We start from the raw sequence: 14,325 nt of genomic DNA, 5'->3' as shown, positions 1-14,325 counted from the left end.
CCCATGTGCACAAACATATATACGGCGGAGTGGAGCACCGCCACTCTCGTCACACCGCCCTCTTTCGTGGCCTAGTCGATCAACATTCGTATTACGTGTCGGCATAAGATATATTGTAGTTAATAAAGTGACTATGTTTAGTTTAAGATATATGATGAATGACTACATGGTTCACATGGTACATAGGATAACAACATCACGCACCTACACCGCCCTAGCCCACCTCACGTCGTCGTCGTCAGCACGCCGACCCGCCTCATGTCGTCATTGTCAGCACACCGGCCACCGCGCCGACATGTATATATATGTCATTTGTATTCATATGCATGTATATATACGTCGTGGAGCACCGCCGCCCTCGTTTGCCCATGCGTTTCTATGTATACGGCGGAGCACCGCTGCCCTCGTTCACCCATGTGTACAAACATATATACAGCGGAGTGGAGCACCGCCACTCTTGTCACACCGCCCTCTCTCGCGGCCTAGTCGATCAACATTCGTATTATCGTTATCGTTAATGCTAAACAATCACACCAGGGCGAATTGCGTCAGTGACTAGGGCGAACCGCGTTGTTGATGTCACCGACGTGGTTCGCCCTAGTCACCGACGCAATTCACCCTCGGCCGTTTATGTATAGCCCTAATTCACCCTAGTACCGACGCAGTTCGCCCTAGTGTGGCGAATTGCGTCCGTGACCGAGGGGCAAGATTTAATAATGCATATTGTTCGTAGATTTTACGCATGTAAGCAAAGATTTGATGTACTATATATTGGTTTTGTTTTTTGAAGCTAGATGGCCGACCCGAGAAACATGGATGAGGAGGAGTTGATGATGAATTTGATCAACACTGGCACTCAAGTTGCCGGCGATGATGGTGCTAAAAATAACATGCAAGAGGATGCAGATGACGGGAGTTAGTACTTAGCTCTTGAACAAAATGAGCAACAACATATTGGCCAAGTATATATTTTTCATTATTAGCTATATATATTATCATATGTCTTATGTATGCTCATGACATTAAAAATAATGTTTATGTTTTGTAGCCCTCTAGATCGACATCAACAACTACAACGAAGAGTAAAAATGTTCAAGATCCCAAAAAGCCATTGGAGGGCCGCTTCATCATCTCGGAGTTCAATGTGGATACAGGCAAACCGGGGGGCCAAATAAAACGAAATTCGTGCACCATTGTGGTTACCTTGTACGGGACCGGCTCTCGATCAGTACCCACGAATGGAAAAAGAAGACCAATGCTCCTCATATCAGTTTTGTCTCTAATCATGACAAGACATTAATTTGGAAAGATGTCTTGGTACATTTCACGCTCCAAACAGATGGTTATGATGATATAATAGATGGTGATGAATTGAAGGAGCGAGTTAGGGATTGGGCAATGAAGAAGATGGCCACCTAGTTTCAGACTTGGAAGAAACACCTATACACGACGTATGTCAAGAAGAACATAGCACCAGATTTCACTGTCCCAAGCCCGATCTCAAAGCATAGGCCCTATTGGGATGAGTTTGTACAGTACAAGACGTCGGAAGAGGGTGTGAGTCGGGTGATAAAGAACCAACGTAATGCCTAATAGAAGACATACCACCATAACTTGGGATCAGGTGGCTACCCGACTGCCATTAAGAAGTGGAACAAAATGGAAGCAGACCTTCTTGCCAAGGGTATCACACCAGAATCACTCGAGTGGGAAGAGCGTGCAAAGAATTGGTTTTTCGCTCATGGGGGAACACTGGACTAGGAGATAGGGAAGTGCGTTTATGGCGCAAGACTGCAAGAAGCAGCAAAAAGATTGTTTTATGCTCAGAGTGCTACTGCTAGTGGTGCGTTCAGGCCCAACAGAGAGAAGGATGAACTGACATACGCCATCGGGACTATTGAACACGGTGGCCGAACTAGAGGCAAAGGAAGTGTCTCGTGGGAGCACGGATTCCCTCAGGACAGACTTTCCTACAGAAGCCGCCAGAGAAAGAAGGAAGAAGAGGCATAGTGGCTCCAGAGGTTGGAGGAAGCGGTGCGTGAAGCACATGAGCGAGAAAAAAACCTTGAAGCGAGAATGCAGGAGGAAATCAGAAGGCAAGTGCAAATAGCAGTGAGTGCAAGCAAGCAGGCATCAGAGCCAGGAATCAACATTAGCCAATCTGTTCAGTTGAAAAGCAGCTGCGCTTCCACGGAGATACCAAATCAAGGGGACACAGGACTGCGCTTCCCTGTGGATGATGTCACTGAACCTTGTACATCGTGTGAGCTACACATTCCGAAGGGGAATTCCACAATCAAGGTGCCTATCGGTCTTGTTAATCCTATCGACCGAACCAAGACACCAAGGATTCATGGGAATATAATCCAAGAAGGATATGCTACCATCTCGGTAGATAAAGCTGAAAAAGGTTTTAGTGATTTGCCTCTTGACATTCCTGGAGGTGATGGCGACAAGACTCTCGGAGAAGCAGAGAAGACATTCATTCTATGGCGCAAGCGCTACATCATTATTCCTGGGATGTCGGCTCCACCTCCTCCTGAACTACCTCACCATAGGTGCGGATGAAAACACTACATTATTAATTTATATTGGCTTAAATAATTAACAATCTGCTCATAATAATATGTCATTCCTTTTTTGTAGCAGATCCTCCCCCAACCTAAATCCAATTGTTCAATCGCCAGATCATCATAGTGCTCTGTACGATGACAATGTGTTGGAAGGCGAGGCTGCATCCACACCATCTCGAAGGAGGTCTCCAACGCCGCAGCCGCCACCTCCAAGGAGGTCTCCAACGCCGCTGCCACCACCTCCAAGGAGGTCTCCAATGCCTCCCCCGCCCCTGCCTACCAAGAAGCCAAGTACTAGCAAGAGGCTAGCCCCGCAAACGAAGAACCAGTCCCCGCCGGCAAAGAAAGCCACCGTGAAACCAAGGGCTATTCCCAAAATAGTATCTGAAGAGAAGGAAGAAGTAACTGATGCATATAAAAAAGATATGTCCAGATTCTATGACAAACTTAAAAAGGGTCAAGAAGCAAGGAGAAACCCGGAGAAACCGTACTTCTTCGTAGCTCCAGATATTCTAAGAAAAAAAGTGGCTTCTTACCAGCAACAACAGCGGGAATCTCGTAAGTCGTCCAAATCAATGTTAATGGACTATGACCGCACTCTCACCAAGTCAATTGAGGCGGCACAGAAAAAGAAGCGGCCAGGGAAATGAGTTGCACAACTCGAACAACAATTGCACCAATCAGTCCCCCCGCTAGTTGTTGGTAATGAATATGGTTCGAATTTAGGATTAAAGCATCAGGCAAACATACCTCCGGATGTCGATTTGGATCACCTTGGTGAATTTATTCAAGAGACTGGTCTCGACCTTTACCAGATGTTTGGTGATGGAAACATTGAGAGTGCGGCGGAGGTTGATATTTGGAAGAAAAAATTTGTACTAGGCCAGAGTCTATACAACCCTCAAGCCTTATGTGATCTGGGGACGCAAATGTACCTGCTAAACAAGTGGTACATGCAGGCGTCTACCGGTGGAGACTTCTGTGTTGGTGTTAGAATTAGAGACGAACATTGGTTCCGTGGCGATCATGTTATGTATGTTGACTTTGTAGAATTTCATCAACTATGCCACCTGACCTCTCTGGACAAAGTTATCATTAGTTGCTATTGCCTGTAAGTAATAAATCTTTCGATCTATTATTAAACTCATCATATGTGTGTATATGCATATAAATTATCCTAACAAGTACTATATATATGCAGATTTACAATGACAGAGCTCAGAAAGGAAGGCTGCAATGAAATTGGTTTTGTTGATCCCCATATAGTATTCAAAGACCCAGTTACTCCAAAGACTAATTGGAAGTCTGAGTCAGAGAGTAACCTCATGAACTTCTTAGTGAACCAATGCCACAAGAAGGATATACTCTTTCCCTACAACTTCAAGTGAGTGTTAATAATGTCGATCATCCTTAATGGCTCATATGTTGATTCTAGTTAATTAATGAGTGTTATGCGTTATATCCTATAAACACATGCAGCAATCACTGGATATTGATGGACATCGATCTGGTGAAAAGTCACTTGATAATCTATGACTCGATGAGAAAACCACAACAAGACTACCAAGATATGATAGATATTATCCAGAGGTAATTTCGGTATCTCTAGCAACTATATATACACACAAACATGATGATTAACTATATCTGATGACATGGCAATTTTTTATTGGGCAGTGTTTGGAAAACCTTTATTGAGAAGCAACACATGGGAAAATGCAAAGCGCCACTGAATGTAATCCCTTTGAAAGTAAGTCCCCTAAATCGCATCATCTTTATTAATTAAACATATAGCTTTCACCGGATCACCAGATTGGATGACAAATCTTTTTCTCGTAAAGTGGTGTCTGAGGCAGGAACAGGGGAACAACTACTGTGGTTACTATGTTTGCAAGTTTATCAAGGTGGTCTCCCAAAGAACTCCTACAGAGAGACTCAAAGTACGTTAAAAATACACTATATATTCATTTAATTATTATTATTGATTGTGTTACTATGTCTTTATATATATATGTATGTATGTACATATATTAATTTATTTTCCTTTAATTCAAACCTGTAGGCTCGATGGTTGGAGGAAAAGGTCATGCGGCAAGACCAAATCAAAGCAATTCAAGAGTCTATAGCCGGATTTTTTAATGAGCAGGTCATCGATTCCAAGGGCGAGTTCTACTTCGACCCAACACTGCCATTGAAGCCAAGCTAGAGGATGAGAGGAAATTGTTATATCACAACAACTGTAATGCAATCTTTTGTAATATATGCACATGAAATAATATAATGTAAAATACACATGCATGCATGCATGTAAATATATATATGATGCATGCATGCATATATATATATATATATATATATATATATATATATATATATATATATATATATATATATATTTCTATGCTTGAATTGTGTGATTAAATACGTTCATTGTGCTTGAACCGAAACATACTATACGCACGTATCAATGTATAATTAGCAGCGTACAATACGACTTCAAAAACCTATTTTGAAAATAAAACAAAAAAATGAAAAGAAAAGAAAAAAGGAAAAAAAAACCTTTAGTCCCGGTTCGTATTACCAACCGGGACTAAAGGTGCCGGCCATCGTGGCATGTCAGGAGGCACCTTTAGTCCTGGATGCTTGCTCCCGGGTGGGGAACTGGAACTAGAGGGGGTTCCCCACCGGGAGTAAAGCTCTGTTCTCTACCAGTGGTATATAGAAAGAGTCAAGTCACAAAAAAATATAGAAATAGTCAACAATGCGATAGTGCATGACCATCGTACAATATCTTTAATTACTTTTTCCACCTCATATAATTATAACTATCCAACAATCTCCATATTGCCATTCGTGACCACTTGAAAGAGTCATAGCAGATTAATGTTTCCAATGTTTACTTGGTCACCGCCATTTTTTTTGCTTGTGCAAAATATCTGTCAGTTCCACACCAAACCAGCATGTGCGTACACGCTTTTACTAGATCAAGCACTTGATTGCTTCTTAGTAGCTTTACACTAATACGTACGTGAAGTATAGGGATGGTTTAGCATGCATGATTTAAAAGAGAACTCATATAAAATAACGACCAATTTTTTTCCTTGTCAATCTTTACTGTGTTGCTTGACATTTAATTTACTAGCTTATGGTCTGACGGGTTTTCTTAATTTGTTGCATTTCAACACCATTATTGGTTCCGACATCCGAGTGGATTCCATTCTGTAAATATTTAGACACAGTCACTAGCTAATACACATATAAGGTGCTGGTGCATTTGGATTTAGTGATGTAAACTAAGACGAAATTAAGTTTTATAAAAATGAATTGTTTTGGGCCTCTCCGAGGTGCATAACCATGATCCCACAAGGTTATTATTAGACATTTATATATGTTTAATTCACATTCTTCATGTAACTTGTAACACAATATGCTCCTTAAATAATGTCCCTATATATATGTATATATATGAAAGGTCACCCGATAGAAGGGGGGTAAGAAGTGTTCCCTCGATTCGTTGGCTCTTGTTATTTTACCTTTCTACATGGTATCATGAGCCCCCAGCCAGTCAACCCCTATGCCACTGTCAATGTCAAGAACTAGATGCCGATCCCCCTGAGCTCCAGCATCCCAGCTACTCCAAGTCGGCACAGCTCATGCACTCCCATGTGCACCAAGTTTGGGCTTCTCCATCAGGTGGAGTCCTGTGTGCATAATTGGATCTACCAGAGCATCACCAACAACATGCTATACCTTACCGTGGAGCCCGAAAAGATGGCGTTTGCCGTTTGAACAACCGTCGAGGGCCTCAACCATGCCAACAAGCAGTCGCGTGTTATCGTCCGACACCACGAGTTCCACTCGATGGTTCTCGGGACCTTCTTCATCAAAGACTACTACAAGCACATGGAGGTCTTCACCGGCTCTCTATGTGACGTTAGCACACCATCTCCAGGCCCCAGCTAGTGCTCAACCTCCTGTGCAGGCTCAACACTGGGTTTTCTACAACTACAAACACCATGATGGACAAGGCGACTCTGCCCTCCTTTACCACACCTTGGACATGCTCTTCCTAAAGGAAGTACGACTCACCAATGATTCGAAGGTCGCCTGCTAGTCCGTCCTTATTGCCGCTAGCTCCTTTGGTGGCTGCTACTTGCATGCTCCCGCTGCACCGCTTGCATCCTTCGCTGGTGGCCGCATCGATAGTGGTAGTCACCAGAACCGCCTTAATAAGGGTAACCCCCGCTAGGGTGGTGGCCAGTAGTACGAGGGCCACGAGCAATAGGAACCCCATGCATCCCGATCCTTGGGTGGCCTTCAATAAATGGGTCGTCCAGCGGGTAGCTAAACTGGTCTGTGACATCCGACCCAGTTTAGAATTTGGCCCATAGTGGCCATGTGCATGTTGATGAGATATTGCGGCGGGTTTAGTCCCACCGGTTGTTTAGGGTGGGTTAGACCAACATATAAGGCTTCTAGAGTCAATCCCACCATCCCCAGGTTAATCCTTTTACGCGAAGCGAGAATGAAAGCGTACGTGGGATGGTGGTTGATGTGGTTCACTCAGTGTGCAGAGTGGATCTGAGCCGTTTGGACTCTTGGGCACTACAAATGGTATCAAAGCTGACCTTCGCGGCCACGGGCGCGTGTGGCTCGGGGGCGCGGACATGGTGCTCATTGTGCGTGTAGGCCCTGCGGGGTGCACGGCATGACACATGTGTCGGCACTAGACGCACGGCTGCATGTGCTAAGAGGGAACATTCCTGGTTATTGTTTGCCCCCGTTGCGGGTTTGTGTTGGACCAACGAGGATGTCGGGTCCTTTGAGAGGTGGGGGTGTATGTGACATCCGGCCCAGTTTAGAACTTGGCCCATAGTGGGTATATGCATGTTAATGAGATATTGTGGCAGGTTTAGGCCCACCTTTGTTGTTTAGGGTGGGTTAGTCCATCCCACCATCCCCGGGTTAATCCTTTTACGCGAAGCGAGGACGAAAGCGTAAGTGGGATGGTTGTAGATGTGGTTCACTGAGCACGCAGAGTGGATCTAAGCAGTTTGGACTCTGCGGCGTTTCATGGGTCCTGTTGGGTCAAGGCATGGCGTCGGCCCGCACTATGTCTACTTGGGTCATCGTCACTAGCCAACACCGCCATAGTGCCACTACAGTTCTCTCCTTGAGCACCGTCGTGGGATCAAGCTAGCCTCATCACAATGCTGAATCATTTGGGCCTTCACCAGTCGCAATAGCCTCCCTAGGTGATGCACCCCGGTGCTACCGCCCACATGTGCTCTATTGAATTTGATGTCTTTGGTTTCTCTGTTAAGTATCTGCAGAGCAGTCACATCATTCTTCATGGCAATAGCGGTGGAGACCTCTACACCTTCCCTCTAGCCCTTGCACCCCTAGTCATCTCCTACTATGGTGCCACCGCATGCCCCCTCTGGAACCTTTGCCTTGGTCATCCCTGTCCTATAGCCCTTGCATCTCTTCAGAATTTGTCGGTCATCAGTTGTAATAAAGAAAATTACTCTCTATATTAATTATGCTTATCAGCTTGGCCATGACTGACAACTAATTTGTGACATGTTCCATTTACCTGCATCACTAATCTTACGTTAGTGACGTGTTTTAATTTCATTTCATCGGTTAAGGTGTCTCATTTGTGCTGTTTTGGCATAGTGCCTTAAACTACCGTGTTTCAACTGTTAGACATTTGGTGTGTGTGTGTGAACTTTTGTAAAGTGAACTTAACTAGTCTTTACATTGTTGGATCAAATTGGATGTGACCACCTATGATATTTGACTTCCGTTATTATATGCATCTAGTGGAACACACCAGTCGTGTGGCTCCTAGGCCTACTGGGTCGATTAATTTAATCTTAGCTGATCTACCGGTTGATAGTTAAGTTTAGCCTAGTAATTTGGATGGCTCCATGCAATATTTGTCTCCAAAATACCGTCCAGAAATATTGTTTATGTAACAGCATATCATATAAAAACAATATTCAATAAATTTTGTAGGATCCTCACGTAATTCAGTTCAAATATTCGAAAAAGAACATGGTGGTATAGCTTGCAACAGAGACACAAAAACAGTGATTGGTTACAAATACTTCCCATTTATTGTATTATATCTGGACCGTAGCATGTCGTCATAACTAAATACACACAGAGTATGCAAAATGCATATAAACCTATCTTTGTACAACGAAGTGAGTATCAATTTACTTAATAGTGGTTGTTCTCCCAGAATTGTGCTTGGAGCCAATCAATTGTTCCCTTTTGCACCTGGAAAGCCTTGGCCAAGACATCATCTGAGATCGGTGGTTTTGATCCAAAGACTGCGTTGGCAATAGTAATAGCCCCAGGGTTCTGGCTGCTCAGTGCAGCTATTGCGACAGCTGGCTTGTCATGGATCGGGTTGAATTGGAAGTGTATGAGCCCTTGGGGGAATACAAACACATCACCTTTGTTGAGAACCTTGGCGAATAGCTTTTTCACCTAATCCCTGACTTTCATATGATATCTGCACTTCATCAATGTCCTACTGCATCTCATAGTGACCCTTTTTGGATCGATCAAGCATTTGGCTGCTCACTATACCCCATATAACCAGCAGTCACTGCTGGGTCGAAATCAGCAATCACCACCAGATTTCGATCCAGTAGCGAGTAACCGGCAGTGTTGATCTTGGTGTTTTGCTGCTGTGATGTCTAAATCAAGATATATAAAAAAAGGAAAAAAAAACCACCGGGACTGCGCCCCTGCCCCCACCGCAATTAATTGTGTTGATACAAAAATTCAGGTCCAGGGACAAAGAACCACCACCAGTGCCTGTTACCAATTGGCAATGCCTGGTTGTAAAATTGCCAACACATGGTTGATATGTGCTCATGTGTGATGCGTGATCAGTGATTGTGTAGAGCTAATACCAAAGGAATATATCCATATTGTATAGTTACAAGTGAGTGTGCTGTGGTAGGCAAGGATGTCAGATGGAGAAACAACCAAAACAAAAGTTGTAGATCTCGAAAAGTTATGCAACTTGGTAGATCACAACCTTTTTATTTAAAGTCGAATTTTGATGCCGAAATATTTGATTCACAAGATTGTATAGAGTTGATACCAAAGGAATCCATATTCTCTATAGTCACAAGCGAGTGTGTAGTGGTAGAGAACGATCTCAGATGGAGAAACGGTCAAAACAAAAGTTGTAGATCCCAAAAAGTAATGCAACTTTGTAGTAGACAATGTTTTCATTTAAAATTATTTATCCAAGGAAAACTACGTTTGAATGTTCTCATATTTGAAATTCAAATTCTTCAAACTGCCTTCGGATGGAGAAATGATCAAAACCAAAGTTGTAGGTCTCAAAAGTTATAATTTTTTTTGTTGACAACCTTTTTCATTTGAATTCGTTTAGGGTCCCAAATACTCATTTCAAAACCAGATGAACATAAAAGAGGGATGACAAATATCCCAAATGGACACAAGTGTCTTACGGGCAGAGTGGTTAGGGGACGAAGACGAGCAGAGCCTGAGGTCGTGGGTCCGAGCGCCGGCGGCCACGAAGCACGCGTGTTTCGCACGAAAAAACACGTGACTTGTGACTTTTTTTATTAAGGTCATGGTGGTAGAGTGGCAACAGGGACACAATTAAAATTATAGTAGAGAAATACTGACCATTTATTTTATTATAAGTAGTAGCATAGAAATAATAAATACATACAGCTGTATGTAAAGTGCAAATAAAGCTCTATATTCCCATACAAATTATTCCAGAACTCATACAATGCCCAAACATGATTTATTTAGTTGTGGTTGTTCTCCCAGAACTGAGCTTGAAGCCAGTCAATTGTCCCCTTTTGCACCTGGAAGGCCTTGGCCAAGACATCATCTGAGATCGGTGGCTTTGATCCAAAGACTGCGTTGGCAATAGTAATAACCCCAGGGTTCTGGCTACTTAGTGCCGCGATCGCGACTGCTGGCTTGTCATGGACCGGATTGAATTGGAAGTGGATGAGCCCTTGGGGGAATACAAACACGTCACCCTTGTTGAGAACCTTGGCGAATAGCTTGTTACCATTGTCTGTGTTGGAGGTGACAAATCCAACAAAGAGTGTACCTTCAAGCACGGTGAGAATCTCTGTGGCACGTGGGTGGGTGTGTGGCGGATTCTGACCTAGTGGTGCGTAGTCAATGCGAGCCAACGAGATGCCCAGGGTGTTGAGTCCAGGCAACTTCATGACATTGATCAAAGTGACATTGGATCCGACCTTGCTTTTCATGGTGTCCCTAGGCTTGTCAAGGTTTGCTGCCTTGAAAAAGTCATCTGCGCTCACGGCCATGGGGATCCTTGCAAACAAATCCATTCACCTTCACTGCATATACAAAGCCAAAGAAAAATAGGTACACATCGATCAGAAATCACTAGGACAAACATAAAAATACAGTGTCTGTTCTGACAAATATTTCTAATTTGATCTGTAATTTATTACAAGAATATAGCGCATTATTTAAAGTGAGTGCATGCATACCTGGAGAGTGTATGTCGGCAACACAGAAGTCCTGGAGCGGGCTAGGGTCAGAAGCAATGGCCTGAGAAGTGACCAATGCTAGAAAAGCAATAAGGAAGTAGGTAGAGGCAGCCATTTGGTTTTGCACTTGCTTTTGTGTTTGTGCTCTCAGAATTCAGCTATGGAGCTTCTTGGCTTGTTGTGTTTGTTTTTCTCTTGTTGATGCTCTCGGCATGGGGATGGTGAGAATATATAGCCTGCCACAGCTAGTGCTTGTGGCGACGTGTACGTATTAATGGCTGAATAAGTCTTAAGTTGAACCTATCAGCAGAACTGAAGAAACAGTCTCTGGCAGCTTGAACCTGCTGATGAAACAATACAGTTATCTTATCAACTTTTCAAACCTACCTTGCTTTTAATATTTTCACACGCACCATACGACTAACAACTTCAGCGCCGTGCATGGTCTCTTTGCTTCTAGCACAGCATTAAAGAAAGTGTATTCTTTCTTTTCATTTCTGTGTTTTGGGGTGCCTGGGTTCAAGCGAACTATCATTTTAAAAATAAATTTTTGAATTTTTGAAAGTAACCGTAAAATGAAGATTTATAGTAATTAATCACATAGTCATCCAAATTTTAAAATGTTTGGAAGTAAACCGCAAAAATGAAGGATTCATCAATGGATATGAATTTGAAGAAAAAATAATTGAACATCCATTTCTAACCCTGTCGCAGATGACAAGGCACAGGTATAAGGGCGTTGCTGATGGTGGACAGCGATAGTTGCGTAAACAAGAAATGTGGTTCATTGACCAACCTATGCTTGTGCTAACAAACGTATATAGAAAGAGTCAAGTCACATAAAAATATAGAAATAGTCAACAATGCGATAGTGCATGACCATCGTACAATATCTTTAATTACTTTTTCCACCTCATATAATTATAACTATCCAACAATCTCCATATTGCCATTCGTGACCACTTGAAAGAGTCATAGCAGATTAATGTTTCCAATGTTTACTTGGTCACCGCCATTTTTTTTGCTTGTGCAAAATATCTGTCAGTTCCACACCAAACCAGCATGTGCGTACACGCTTTTACTAGATCAAGCACTTGATTGCTTCTTAGTAGCTTTACACTAATACGTACGTGAAGTATAGGGATGGTTTAGCATGCATGATTTAAAAGAGAACTCATATAAAATAAAGACCAATTTTTTTCCTTGTCAATCTTTACTGTGTTGCTTGATATTTAATTTACTAGCTTATGGTCTGACGGGTTTTCTTAATTTGTTGCATTTCAACACCATTATTGGTTCCGACATCCGAGTGGATTCCATTCTGTAAATATTTAGACACAGTCACTAGCTAATACACATATAAGGTGCTGGTGCATTTGGATTTAGTGATGTAAACTAAGACGAAATTAAGTTTTATAAAAATGAATTGTTTTGGGCCTCTCCGAGGTGCATAACCATGATCCCACAAGGTTATTATTAGACATTTATATATGTTTAATTCACATTCTTCATGTAACTTGTAACACAATATGCTCCTTAAATAATGTCCCTATATATATGTATATATATGAAAGGTCACCCGATAGAAGGGGGGTAAGAAGTGTTCCCTCGATTCGTTGGCTCTTGTTATTTTACCTTTCTACATGGTATCATGAGCCCCCAGCCAGTCAACCCCTATGCCACTGTCAATGTCAAGAACTAGATGCCGATCCCCCTGAGCTCCAGCATCCCAGCTACTCCAAGTCGGCACAGCTCATGCACTCCCATGTGCACCAAGTTTGGGCTTCTCCATCAGGTGGAGTCCTGTGTGCATAATTGGATCTACCAGAGCATCACCAACAACATGCTATACCTTACCGTGGAGCCCGAAAAGATGGCGTTTGCCGTTTGAACAACCGTCGAGGGCCTCAACCATGCCAACAAGCAGTCGCGTGTTATCAGTCCTACACCACGAGTTCCACTCGATGGTTCTCGGGACCTTCTTCATCAATGACTACTACAAGCACATGGAGGTCTTCACCGGCTCTCTATGTGATGTTAGCACACCATCTCCAGGCCCCAGCTAGTGCTCAACCTCCTGCGCAGGCTCAACACTGGGTTTTCTACAACTACAAACACCATGATGGACAAGGCGACTCTGCCCTCCTTTACCACACCTTGGACATGCTCTTCCTAAAGGAAGTACGACTCACCAATGATTCGAAGGTCGCCTGCTAGTCCGTCCTTATTGCCGCTAGCTCCTTTGGTGGCTGCTACTTGCATGCTCCCGCTGCACCGCTTGCATCCTTCGCTGGTGGCCGCATCGATAGTGGTAGTCACCAGAACCGCCTTAATAAGGGTAACCCCCGCTAGGGTGGTGGCCAGTAGTACGAGGGCCACGAGCAATAGGAACCCCATGCATCCCGATCCTTGGGTGGCCTTCAATAAATGGGTCGTCCAGCGGGTAGCTAAACTGGTCTGTGACATCCGACCCAGTTTAGAATTTGGCCCATAGTGGCCATGTGCATGTTGATGAGATATTGCGGCGGGTTTAGTCCCACCGGTTGTTTAGGGTGGGTTAGACCAACATATAAGGCTTCTAGAGTCAATCCCACCATCCCCAGGGTTAATCCTTTTACGCGAAGCGAGAACGAAAGCGTACGTGGGATGGTGGTTGATGTGGTTCACTCAGTGTGCAGAGTGGATCTGAGCCGTTTGGACTCTTGGGCACTACAAATGGTATCAAAGCTAACCTTTAGACAAATCCATTCACCTTCACTGCATATACAAAGACAAAGAAAAATTGGTACACATCGATCAGAAATGTCTAGGTTATACATGAAAATATGGTGTTTGTTCTGACAAATAATTCTGATTTGATATGTAATTTAGTACAAGAACATAGCGTATTATTTAAAGCGACTGTGATATGAACCGACAGTGGAGACCCGAATATCAGTGTCGGTTAGGTCCTATCCTATCACTGCTAGTTTTAGCCAAAAACCAGCAGTGATGGGCTATCACTGTCGGTTTCCTAAAATCCGGCAGTGATGAGGGCAACAGTGATGTCTAATTCTGTAGTAGTGATTAGCGTCTTGCTGCATTTGATAGTGACTTTTTTTGGATCGATCAAGCATTTGGCTGCTGGCTACCTGTAACTAGCAATTACTGCCGGTTTGGAACCAGCTTTTACTGCCAGATTTTGATCCGGTAGTGGTCAATCGACAGTGTTGACC

The 14,325-nt window shown here is 43.3% G+C and overlaps 1 pseudogene; it reads right to left on the bottom strand.

The window, feature by feature from the left end:
- Positions 1 to 10,313: 10,313 nt before the first annotated feature.
- LOC136472023 (putative germin-like protein 12-4) lies at positions 10,314 to 11,304 on the bottom strand (annotated as a pseudogene).
- Between the last annotated feature and the right edge of the window lie 3,021 nt (positions 11,305 to 14,325).

This window comes from Miscanthus floridulus, chromosome 8 (genome assembly GCF_019320115.1).
Source record: "Miscanthus floridulus cultivar M001 chromosome 8, ASM1932011v1, whole genome shotgun sequence".
Lineage (NCBI taxonomy): Eukaryota > Viridiplantae > Streptophyta > Magnoliopsida > Poales > Poaceae > Miscanthus > Miscanthus floridulus.
The sequence above is the reverse complement of the archived record's forward strand: the minus strand, read 5'-3'. Positions and strand labels throughout refer to the sequence as shown.